The sequence below is a fragment of the Adelges cooleyi genome, unplaced genomic scaffold (genome assembly GCF_023614345.1).
Source record: "Adelges cooleyi isolate 19-005CV unplaced genomic scaffold, UGA_ACOO_1.1 ACOO_flye_CR_arks_rails_tigmint_CR_PRNA_376, whole genome shotgun sequence".
Classification (NCBI taxonomy): Eukaryota; Metazoa; Arthropoda; class Insecta; order Hemiptera; family Adelgidae; genus Adelges; species Adelges cooleyi.
Genome location: NW_026096053.1, coordinates 2716566 through 2729123, shown reverse-complemented (window position 1 = coordinate 2729123; position 12558 = coordinate 2716566). Strand labels below are relative to the sequence as shown.

The 12558-nt window shown below is 31.5% G+C and overlaps 1 protein-coding gene across 2 annotated transcripts in view; it reads left to right on the top strand.

Moving 5' to 3' along the window:
• Positions 1–12558, top strand: part of LOC126840228 (lachesin-like) — a 138238-nt gene that overhangs the window by 15490 nt on the left and 110190 nt on the right. For both annotated transcript variants that reach the window (XM_050575841.1, XM_050575840.1), the window contains exon 2: positions 3161–3216. The gene's annotated coding sequence lies outside the window, so the exon portion shown is untranslated. The remainder of the gene's footprint in view (positions 1–3160; positions 3217–12558) is intronic.

Here is a 12558-nt window from a genome sequence, read left to right as displayed (position 1 = left end):
TTTTATTTAAAGGTATTCTCCGAAACTGACTTAGCAAATTTGCCTTCAAATAGAATATGCAATTTACGTTCGATACAATTAATTCAATAACAAACTAAATGCACTATAGTTGATTCTATATGTGATATGCGTTTATTAATTCAGCGTAAACAGCGCATCTCTTTGAGCACTATTATTTCCAAAACAATCAACACCACAGCAAAATTATATTCTCATAATATTATAACCTTTAGCAATAATTATTGTAGTGCACGCTTCCTTGTAATATTTTTTTTTTTTAATAACGAAAAATATATACCTATGAAGATATATTCTATAACAGACAATTTAATTGTTCTGAAATTATTTTTCTTTTACTGAAATATCAGCTTATCACTATTTATTTCTACAATTACTAAGAAATTTATTGTTTTAATTACAATTTTTCATTTTAAATCTATAAGATGCGTTCTACATTGTTTTGTACATAGTTTTTTTATCAAAAATAAAACTGTACGGGAATAAGCTAAATATATTATTATTTTTGACTTTCCACTAAGATACCCATGTGTTGTGAATAAATAGCCAACACATCTATAAAATACAATATAATGATCTGATTGGACAGCAATAGTGGTAAAAATTAAAAAAACACAATAAGAAAAGCGTACAATTAATTTTGTTATAGTTTTTTTTTAGTTTTAAATAATTTTGTTATGTAATTATAGGTACAAAACCGCAGGCCGAGCTACTTCTGGAGGTGTAAGTTAAGCGCAAAGTATTAGTGAATCGCACGATGAGTGGTGGTGTGAACAGAGGGTCTAATTATTTATGTCGTAGGTGTATTGTTTTCATTCTATAGAGTATCGATGGGAGGCGATAGTAAATTAAGATGATTAACGATGAATAGAAGAGAGAAGGATTGTGTCCCGTCTAAGACACCTGGTGGTGGTCTGAGCGTAGTAGTAGGGCGAGGTGCGTTTGCTCAATAACCGAGGGACCGAGTCATAAGTATACAGAGACCTAGAGACAGGGGGCGGTGGATATTAGGAGATGGCCGCGAAGGAGCGGAAGGGGTCGAGAAAGCTACATTGTAGCATGATAAAACACGACGGAAAACAATGCACCGAACCGTTTCCTAACAAATGGCTGTCTAATTAACCGATCGACCGGTAGGGGGTACATAGAGTTAAACATTACCCGTGGAAAGGGTTAGAAAGAGAAAGAGGGGAATACCATTGTTTAGGTGCCTCGGGAATGCCATTTGTGTTTCACGATACATTAGCCGAGCATAAACGCCCTGGAAACCGGCTAACAATTATTTAGTTATACATATATTACAATAATATGATAAAAAACGATTTTTTCTAAAAAAAAAATAAAAGTCGAATTTATTGTTGTTCTGAAAAAATAAAATCATTATAGAATACGAAAAGATCTAAACCAAAATAATAATTAATATATTTCCAAAAGGAATAGGTATTTCAAGTTTAAAATTTGTCTTTAATAATACATTATTGTTATTATATTATTTATAGTTAATAAGCGAAAAAATAAAATGTAAAAACTAAAATCCAAACAAATCATCAACAAAAAAAATCCTAATTTTTGAGTTATTACGTTGTGGCCTAGACATGCAAATTAATAAATAACAAGTTGATTAATATTAAATAGTTTTAAATAAGGCCGATTTTTAAACGCAACAATAGCATCCAAAACAATATTAAATTTTCTTTTTTTAAATTATTAAGAAATGTTTTTCCTTTTATTCAATGTAAAGTTTGTTTTAATTTGAAACTAGAAATATTTAATATATATAAAAAATAATAGTGATCATTAATTGATTAGCTAATAGCTTCATTATGTTTATAACAATTATTCCATTGTCGAAATCTTAAAGTTTCAGTAAACCTAGCAAAATAGGAAATAATAGAAATGGTATGCATTTTGTAATTTGTACACGAATAATAATATCAATAGAATGTATACTTTATATATTTGCCTCGGCAGTCAATAGTATGTTTATTTTTAATATAATTGGCGCTGGTAAGACGTTCTAATTGAAAACTTGCAGCAAGTAGATTCATTTGCATAACCAATTTAACGCAATTGGTGCAATGGCTCCTGAATTTCTAATGAGGTTTTTCTGCTCTAGCATAATGTTATGTACGCTGTTACGTTCCAAAGTCCCTTAACGGAGACCATTTCTCATCAACAGATAGTAGATAACGTTTTTTTTTTACTCGTTTCCTTATTCTAGTTATTTACCTACTTGAAAACGTCATTTTTTTTTTTTACCAGATAATACTTTATTTAAAAGAATAAACAATTTTTAGTCGCACTGCGTGTGTATCGCAATAGTCGACTTTTAAACTTAACAGTAAACACAATTATTTGTTTGTAATTAAAACGGTGATAAATTTACAGCTGGATGTATTCAATGCGACCCTCGGCATACGTCATGTTTATAGCAGTATAATATTTTATGAACGCACAAGTCATTACTACTGTTATATGTCTAAACATTGCAAGTTTACCGCCAAAAACAATTAAACTGTATAACGTCTGAAAACTTATTGACGGACGACCAAAAGATGGTCGAGCCTCTATGTTGTTAACCAAAATGTCCATCAACGTCACTGTCGGTAACTCTTACCAATACTGTCTATAACACAATATTATAATAATCAATATTGATAAACAGGAAACTTAAGTGTTAATAATAATTGCTCAGTAATGCGCGCTCTAAGCCAGATAGATCGTATTTACTTATATTATATAATAGTATCTATAAGTATAGTTTAAATAAAAATACGGGTATAGAGGAAATCTGACAAATTTGTATGTTTCATAATTTATTGTAAAACGGCATAAAATTAAAATCTATTTGTTATTAAAGACCACTTCGAATAACGTCAAAAATATGGTAGTTTTGTTATTGTTCAATTAATACGAAAACAATAAAAATTTATGATAAAAAGATGATACTCTGTAGTATTTAAGCGCAGAAATAATTTCATAGAAAAACTGAATTTTTAAAATCTTTATTTAGTAAGAACTAAAGTCTTAGTTCTTCCAATCCAATATAGATATGAAAATGCTTTTTGTTTATTTCATAACCATATTTATATAATATAGAGTTGATATACTTAAAATATTAAAAATGATCTTTTTTTTTTAGAATGCTGTTTTCGATAAATTGATCCACGTCGAATTCAATTATTCATCTGGTGAACCGTAAGTACATATTTTTATAATATATTTTCTATTTAATTTTATATCATAATATGTTTTACGTGAATGAAGAATACGCTGTATCCAAAATTGTTTTTTAGTAAACAATAACACTGTGCACATATATTATATTATCTAGGTTTCTAGTTAGTGCATAATATACAGAAAATGAATTTGGCATGAGATGAAAATCCGGCGATAAACTGCCTCTAGTTTTTGACCAAATACACAACTAAATAGAACTGTGTAATCCTTGAAAACCAGTATGGCAACGCAGTTAACCCAAAGATATAGCTAAGCCTACGTTGTTGCAGGTCTTACACTGTAAACTGCTTGTAGACAGTTATTATAAAATTATTTCAGTTGAACGCCTCCGCTCTGCAGAAAATCGAATATTGTCCGTATGTAGTACACATAGTAATAATACTCTTCGAAAACATAATCCCTTTTTTAGATTGTACAACTGAAATATTGGTTTCATCGTTTCGAAAATTCGCTGGAGCTACACGATTGCACGTAGGTACATATTATATTATGTTCATTTCTCATATAGGTCCAATTTTATAGTCTTTGAAAAAAAATAATAAACCACCCACGTCGGTTAGATTTCTACGTTTGGCGATCATATTTGGTGTAATAATTTGGTGATCATATTTCGTATTTGGTGATCATATTGTGTGGTTTTTTTATTATTTTTTTTAAGCACGTCACAAAGCCGCTGTTTGTAAACCGAATGTTTGAGCTTTAAAATCGTGGAAAACCTATCAAGTTCAACTAGTTTGAATACTCTATGGATGTATACTCACACACAAATCCGATACAATATGATATTGAAAACAAAATATAGTATATACTATTTGAATACATTAATATCATTATATGCTTAGTAATTTTAACATGTTTTTTGAACAAGAACATACATCTATTTAATAGGAACTTTATTTCTTGCTGAATTTTGTCTCAGATTTGATGCATGTTATTTTTTTTGTTAATCGTTGCATAATTTGTGGATTCACTGTTTTATGATGTTATATTTAAAGTGAATTTAAAAACCATAGTTAAAAATAATTTAATATTAAAAGACTTTTTCCTTTCGAGTTTCGGATTCCGCGAGAAAATATTGTAATTTAGTTGCAAAAACCATGTTGTAACTTGTACACAATGTTATGTTACACAGATTATTCGAACTTTCGAACGAACTGTCACTTGATTTTATTTTGAAACTTATTAGACGGTGTTATTATGGTTGTTTTAAACATACATTTGGGTGCAGAACCCCGGTGACTATTAGTTGAGCTTTGAGGGGACGTTTGGCTAGCATTGGGGCTAGTCGATTTCTACGGTATTGGTCATAACGGGAGGCTTTCGCTTTTTGTGTAGTTCTCAAAAAATATTCGGCGTAGTCGGTTCCCACCTAGTGCTGTAAAAAACGTGTAGGGACCATTTAAGGGACAACCACCCCCATCCGGCCAAGGCAATAACGCACAATGCGAATCAATTATTATTATTATTATTACTGTTGTAGCTCAGCAGACGACTTGACGACGGAGTTAAGCAATAAAACGAGACCGGCACGTCTTGCGTGTACTCCCTCCCATGATATTGTCGCCGTCCGCACATACAGAGTATAATCATTTATTTTGCCAACGTATTAGTCCGGCTAGGTGTTTTTTATTTTGTTATTATTTTTTTACCCCTTGTTTGTTTTATTACCAAAAGACTGGTGAGACGGCAGCGCAAAAACAACACAACCGAAGGGATGCAAGTATATAATATAGTATTTTACACGGCGAGGGGTCGCACCGTACATCAGCGGATGGTGACCCGAGTGAATTTGACGTTGAACTTGGACAAAACCTAAATCCGTGTGTGTGTATTAATCGTCGTTCATACCGGTGCGTTTAGCGGTTTTCTTATGTGCCCTCCCCCCACCTCTCAAAAAAAAAACCAACATATTATACAGACCGTTATTAATTACAGTTACCGGACTACTGATCGCTATTAAGTACCTGCAGTAAGTATTCTAGTGTACAAGTATTCGAGTAACTCTTTTTATGTCTACACTTGCGTGTGTAGTATAATATGTAAAAAACAGTATTGTGTTAATTTGGTCGTTGCGGCCCACGTCAACTTGACCAAGAAGTACACAAAAAAAAACCTTATATGTGTGCTTCGAAATTTAAGTACATAAAGTTGTTAATATAGCTATGCGGTCGAAAACTGTCGAACTCATGTCAGTCTTTTGGCATGTTAATGTTTTGAGTCCTATTTAATGTTTTTCAAAACCTAAACTAACCGAATAGTGTAACTAGATCCAAATTTGTTTTGAGTATTATTTAAATAAAAACACTGTTGTTGTGTATACCAATATAATCATATTATTATTTTGTAGGCAATACAAATATTTTTACCATCACCAAATTCACATCAGTGATTTTTTTGTGATTCCATTACTTCCAACCTTAATGATAGATATTTGTGACCTCTACAACCTCACTGAGCTGGCATTTTTTTTTATTTTGTAACGCTTTGTTCAACAACAGTGCATTTAGTTGATTAAAAGTTTGTCAAGAGAAATACCAGGAAATCAAACCTCGAGTAACTAAAAAGGATCCGGAAAGTGAATTTATATTTAAAAATTCCGTTTATTTCTTTTGAGTTTTACAATAGTATTGTAAACGGAAAAAAATAATAGCAATTGTATGATTCTTTATTTTCTTGTTGTTCATCTTGAAACATTTTTCTCGTTATTCTCCTCCCTATGTTAATGATGTCAGATAAGTACTATCTTTTTATTTCCTGTATACATTGTAAGGTGCGGCAGTTGGACGGATTTCCCCCGGTTGTAAAACAATTGATATAATATACCGTACACTGTATCCCGACCATTACTTTGATCGTGTTTTTAGTAATTCAATTTGCAATTTTCTCGGAGTAACAAATGAAAACCATAATAATAAAAAATAAAACGAACATAAGAGTGTAATCCGAGGGTTGTGATAAGGGTCACGTTTTATTTACACCATAAATACCAAACAACATTCCTCGTGACTTCAACGAGAAAATATTATGAGTTATGACCAATCAATATTGTTATCCGCGTACAATAGTATTCATCATTTTTAAATAATGGTCCAAAAATTAATCCGAAAAACAAACAGTTTATTATACCATTCAAAACTGTAACGAATAAAAGTATACTTTTTTTTTTTTAATAACGCTATTTTTAAGTAAACATATTTTTGAGCTTTTCAAGCTTGGGCGTTGTACAACGACTTATTCCAATACAGTCCAAGAATTATATAGTTATTTATAACTTGGCAACATCTAATATTTGAATTATACTTTTACTTAAAAAAAAAATACCTTAAATTATATTTTAACTATATATAAAGTAATTAGTATAAGTACACAATTATTATACATATAACAAGTATTCAACATTTTTAAAGTATTTTCCAATTTTTTCCAAACATATTTATAAAGTGTTACACTTAATCAATGCCTAAATCTTGTATTTTTTGTTGCAGTTATTTTATAAATAAATATATTTTGTTACAATATTATTTTTTTCAAGTATTTTACAGTTATGTTTTTGTTGGTATAGCGGCTTTGACGCGGTAAGGCGATTACTGGTTTTGGTTCAAAAAATACATATTGCTTCAAAAATATCTTAAACTTATTTTTGGGTCCGGTATTGTGTTCAATTTTAGAACTGTATTGAGAAAGAACAAGTTTTATTTGAAAAAGTTACAGTCTACTTAAAGCCGAACAGCTTAAATTATAAAACATGGAACAATATGTTTTAGCCTGCTGGCTCCTGAATAGTGATTATTCTGATCTATAATCTCTTTACGATTTATGACGATAGTATAGTCTTAATTTTAGGTTCTGGTCAAAATGTTTGCATGACGATGACTCGATATAGTATACGTTTAAAGTAGACGCTATTTTAAATCGTTTTTGAGCTGAGAAGCCAAGGCCAAAGCATGTTCCATGCTAAAAAAAAAAAAACAAAGCAGACTTGCCTGTCTAACAGGTTGCCTATAGTGACACAGTATACATTTCAGACGTCTATGTAATAGGTTGTATTCATAAAGTTTAAAGACATAAGTAATATTATAGTAGTTAAAAAACAAGAGCCCATTGCTGGACCAATTTTATTTTATTTGTCCCTCGATTGCGTTAAATTAATCTGGCTCTATTACTCTTCGGCGTCCATCTGTTTTTATCATGGAGCAATTTAATAGCCGTTGAGAGATCTTAGGAGAAACGTTCGTGTCAAGAAAGAAAATGTGATATTAAAAAGGTTATCACCATCGTCTAAATAAGCGCCACGTTAACGAGACCGCCGCCTGGACTAGAATTAAGATGAGTTGTTCACATTGTTTGTGCACAAAGAAAAAGACATTTTCTCTAAACCGGATAAAGGCTACTTTTATTCTTTTGCGTGGCGCTGCCTTTCTTTTTATGGTCGTTAATGACCAATAATTTTTACGGCAATACGGTAGGTACTGCTGCATTATTTACTTTTAATTAAAAAAAATATTATTATTTGAACCGAGATACCGTTATCACTCGTCTAGTCTCCGTCCAACTTTTTACATAAATTCCACGCTTTGCAGCACGATTGCGTTAAGAACAACTCATAATTCGTGTTCTCCATAGAGTTTTTTCTTGCAAAACTCAAATCTATAACCGGGTTTTTCGAATTTTTTATTTTACAACCAGTTTTATTATTTACAACGAGAATGTTTTTTTTGTACAGATACATCCACTAAAAGTACGGCTTATTCAATAAAGTAATATCAGATATTTTTTGGGATATTTGCAAATCATCTTTTAACAATAGTCGTAAAATATTAATATCCAACCGATAAATATTTTAAATTATTAGACACATTTTTTTTTATTACACTCTAATACAACTGTCTGATTATAAACGCTTAGGTGTTTTAATTAAAAAATGTGGCTAATATCGTTAAAATTCCTTGTTTTTTTAATACAAACTAAACTGGACCAAATTCCATAGATGTTTTATTTCTGTTCCCTTATAATCTGATGGTGTTTTATTTAAACGGATTGATCGCAAACGTGAAATCGGGCCCTGCGTGGTATTGGTATACTCATATGCAAATAATTTAATTAATTCACTCGACTGCATGGATTTACGCGACTTATTTATTATATATTTGATGACAAAAATACTATTATATATAGTACGCCGAGTCACCTATACTCATCTTGGTAGATATTGTAAATAAAACCATTTTAAAAAAAACTTTATAGTCAAATCGAAATACGCTCATCGTTGCATTGGAGCTAAACAAAACGTACCATAACTTTTTACTCGACTTTTCAATAGACTATTCTGGGCGTGACGTGATGTTTGAAAATAATATAATATGTATGTAGATATGTAACGCACGTGTGAGTACGAATGAGCGTTTCTGAGTAGCGTGAGGTCATTTTATTTGATTTTACAAAAGACTTCAAACAACTTTTTTACTTCTGTTTATTACCCGGCCGGCGAGCAGCGTATAACCTGGTAGATTAACTGACAAAATCGACGAAAAGTGTGCGGCTGACAAGGTTTTCCACGCACACGGCCGATCGAGGGCGACCGAAGTCACGATGACAATGCAATCGACAAGATAACTAAAAATTATATGCACACATACACCACACACACACACACCGCGCCAGTGAGTATGTATTATGCGATATCGCTTTCAAAAGTTAAATATTATTCATTCGACGTCGCCCCGGCGAGATTTATTGCATTCGAAATAACCCTGCAGCGGTAGACATGGAAATAATATGAAAATATTATAAAAGTCCTGCAATTTTCGGATGTATAGGCGTTTCGGAAACGAAATTGTTAATGATTTATTACCAGGGGGAGGGCGTTCACAAGGAGTTATTTAAAATTGTATCAAATATTGTCAGTAATCGTATAATAATAAAAAAACGTTTTAATCAAACGACCTACCTGAAACGAACAATACATATTTTAAAAATTGAAGAACAACCGTAATGCATAGTAGAATATAATCAACAAACAACGCTGTTAATGTATTATTTATGTATATATTTTTAAAACCTGTTTCAAAATGAAAAGTAAGAACGGCTTATAACAGCTGTAGTCTAAGCGATGATGCACGTACGAAAAATGTTTTTCTTCGGTACTTATTTTGTAAACATTTATTCGCTAAACGGCGTTATAATATTCTGTAACTAATACTCGGTTGAAAAGCTTTAAAAATACAATATAATATGTATTTGTTCGATCAGCTGTGTAGTTTAGAAGGGTTGAACATGCAAATGCCTAAATCGTCTAGTAATACTATCTGTTGAGTGTATGACGGCGCTTCGTGTATGCAATTTAACACCATCCTTGTCATTAACCGTAATAATTAAAAAGCAGCATTTTTTCTATTCAAGTGATTTAATACAAACATTTAACGATTATCAACTTTACTGCTACTGTTACATCCTTGTAAATTGACAGATCTAGTACTTAATGTTATATTCATATTCAGTTATAATTATTTTTTACAGACAGGACCTATAGGTATTACATTCGACATTTTTTAACCGTATATATATTTTACATTATTGTTGAGTGAAAATCTGGAACAAAGTCTCTATACAACAATTACTGATTTCACCATAATAACATTATTTCCAACTTATCCGTGTACTTAATTAAATTATATTACAACATTTTCGAGCTGTTGTTTCATATAGACTACATTTTTTCCTTGTTAATTAACATCTGGATAGTTAACATTCTTTCAACTCGTCTTGTTTGTAAAGTATAATATTATAATATTAATAACATCTTAAACTCACTCCTAGAACTTCGAATAACTTGGATGGTAAGTTTAAAATTAATATTTTTCTCCGAATGCGTCTTTTATACGAATAGGTCAGGCCGTTTCGCAGTAAATCCGTAAAGGGTTGAAATTTGTTAAAACAATTCGCTGTTATACAACCGTCTACTCGCCTTAACCGTTACAACGGGGTTCGTCCTAATAATAAAAAAAATATACAAGTATTAACATATTACAATTATAGCTGTTATAAATATAGTATACTATTATAAGTGGAGAATCAAATTAATGTCAATGGAGTATTATTTAACAGCGGTTTCGTTAAATTTTTTTTTAAACTCCATAAATTACGTTAATAATTATTATCTATAATTATGGCTAAGTGCGTTTTCGATTAAAAATTGTTACGATATTGTTTTGAAACGATATAATAATATTATGAGCCTTGGTTTTTTTTTTTGTCTAAATTGTTAAGAAAAATCAAATGTCTTTCTCGAAATGATGTATTTCTACACAGGCTCTTCACTTTTGTCGTTCGGCTCGTTCACGGTATACCGATTGCGCATTATTTGCAACTCATATAAAGACCTCGACAACAATATAACGATGTGTTCAAAAAAAAAACTTCATGTAAAAAAAAAATAACAATAATAATAATGAGAAATTCAACTCGTCACGCAATAACCATATAATATCATATATATATACATAGAATATAGCGCAAATAATCGGAAACGCGCGGTGCTCAGTAGGTTGTTATAGACACTGCCTCAGTGTGCTTACTATGCATAATATAAGGACAGAGTTGGTGGTGTAAAAAGAGGGAGCAAGTACAATGCAACGCGAGTCTTGTTGATCATGAATTTGAATTAATAACGGGACCACGGTAGGAGTAGACGACCGACGGCCGAGACAATGGCAGCGGGGAAAATAATACACAACTTTTATTTTCACCATGTAAAAATATGTATACAACAATAAAACGAATCCTAATGGCACACGGCATTATATTTCGGTCCTTTAGCCGTACTCAAACGTATACCTACTTGTACACGTTTCCGAGTCGACCGGAGCAATGCAAAAGTGGTTTTCCGCCCATCTCGCGCAAGTACAAATGTTTAGCATGTAATAATACGTTGTATACAGCTAAGTGAATAACGCTGAACGGCCCTACTGCAAGCGATACACTTTAATGTGTCGGCCAATAAATAAATTATATATATATATATATATATATAGACTTCCATCCACTTAGATATTGTTATAATAATAAAAAAAAAGGCAAAATATATTATTAATATAATAATATTATACGTTAATATGCTCTATCGCATTATTTCCAATCGCGATTATTGTAAATTAATTATAAATTATGGTCGGCGCACAACCCCTTCGGGTATTCCAACATTAATATTATTATGTTCTATTGTGTACACAGTAAGAATGTGCGCTTGTTTTAACGTCTTGCCGATGTTTGCACGCGGTCGCCAATTATTTTGTTGATGATGATTTCGATCAAAATCGTCCGGGTAGAAAATTTCAATATTATTCAATTAAATCGCGAGATGGGCTTTTCGAGGATTTGTTCTTAATCAAATCGAATTTCTGGTCCAAACCACGTTAAAGTAGAACACTACATTGGGTTGGTACGTATCCTTTAGTCCTGCCGCGCCGTTCCGCACTTAATCCCTTATTAAACGAAAATAGTTGCATAAATTAATATCAATGCACATGCCGACTGCTGATTCAATTAATTTCTACAAACAAGTCTTTTGATTTTAGTTCATTTTTTATTATGAACGCAGAGTGCTTATCATCTGTCATCACTCATCTGTATGTTAATAGTATATTAATTGTTAGGGCCCGGAAGTATATGCTCTAAAAACAACCGAAAAATAAAACCCTCAACGTGCAGTTAAACATTTTTTTTTGAAAATATTAATTGTTAGTTTTTAAGTTTTTATTGCGTCAAGACCATTGTAACATAAAAATTAACATACACATTTTATAATATACAAAATGTATTTATTTTTTAATTGTAAGAAATAAAAAAAACTTACTATACCTAACTTCAAAGTAAAAGTAGTGCACAGCACTTGATTAATGTTTTTTTAATATGTTTCATCAAATGCTTACAAATGAGTTTGTTTCTGGTATTAGACTGATGGTCATTCCTCTGTATTATATAAGGATGTTTTCTTCATAAATTATATTAAAAGTGTTTTTTAATGGTTACTTGTCCAAGATCGGTACGATTCTAGAATGCTCGTCTTGTGGCGTTTGACAATTTTATTTTTTCATTCAACCGAAATCACATGTTTCGATTAAATATACAGTTTTTACAATCAAAGCAGTTGGGCCTGTCAATAAAGCACAGGACTATGAACGATATTGTTGCAATTATTCGACGACTATTTTGTTATGCGGTCTACCGGAAAACTGTACGGTGCCCGAAAGATGAACACCGGCTGACCGTGTATTATGTGTTGTCAAAAATGATTTATGCTCG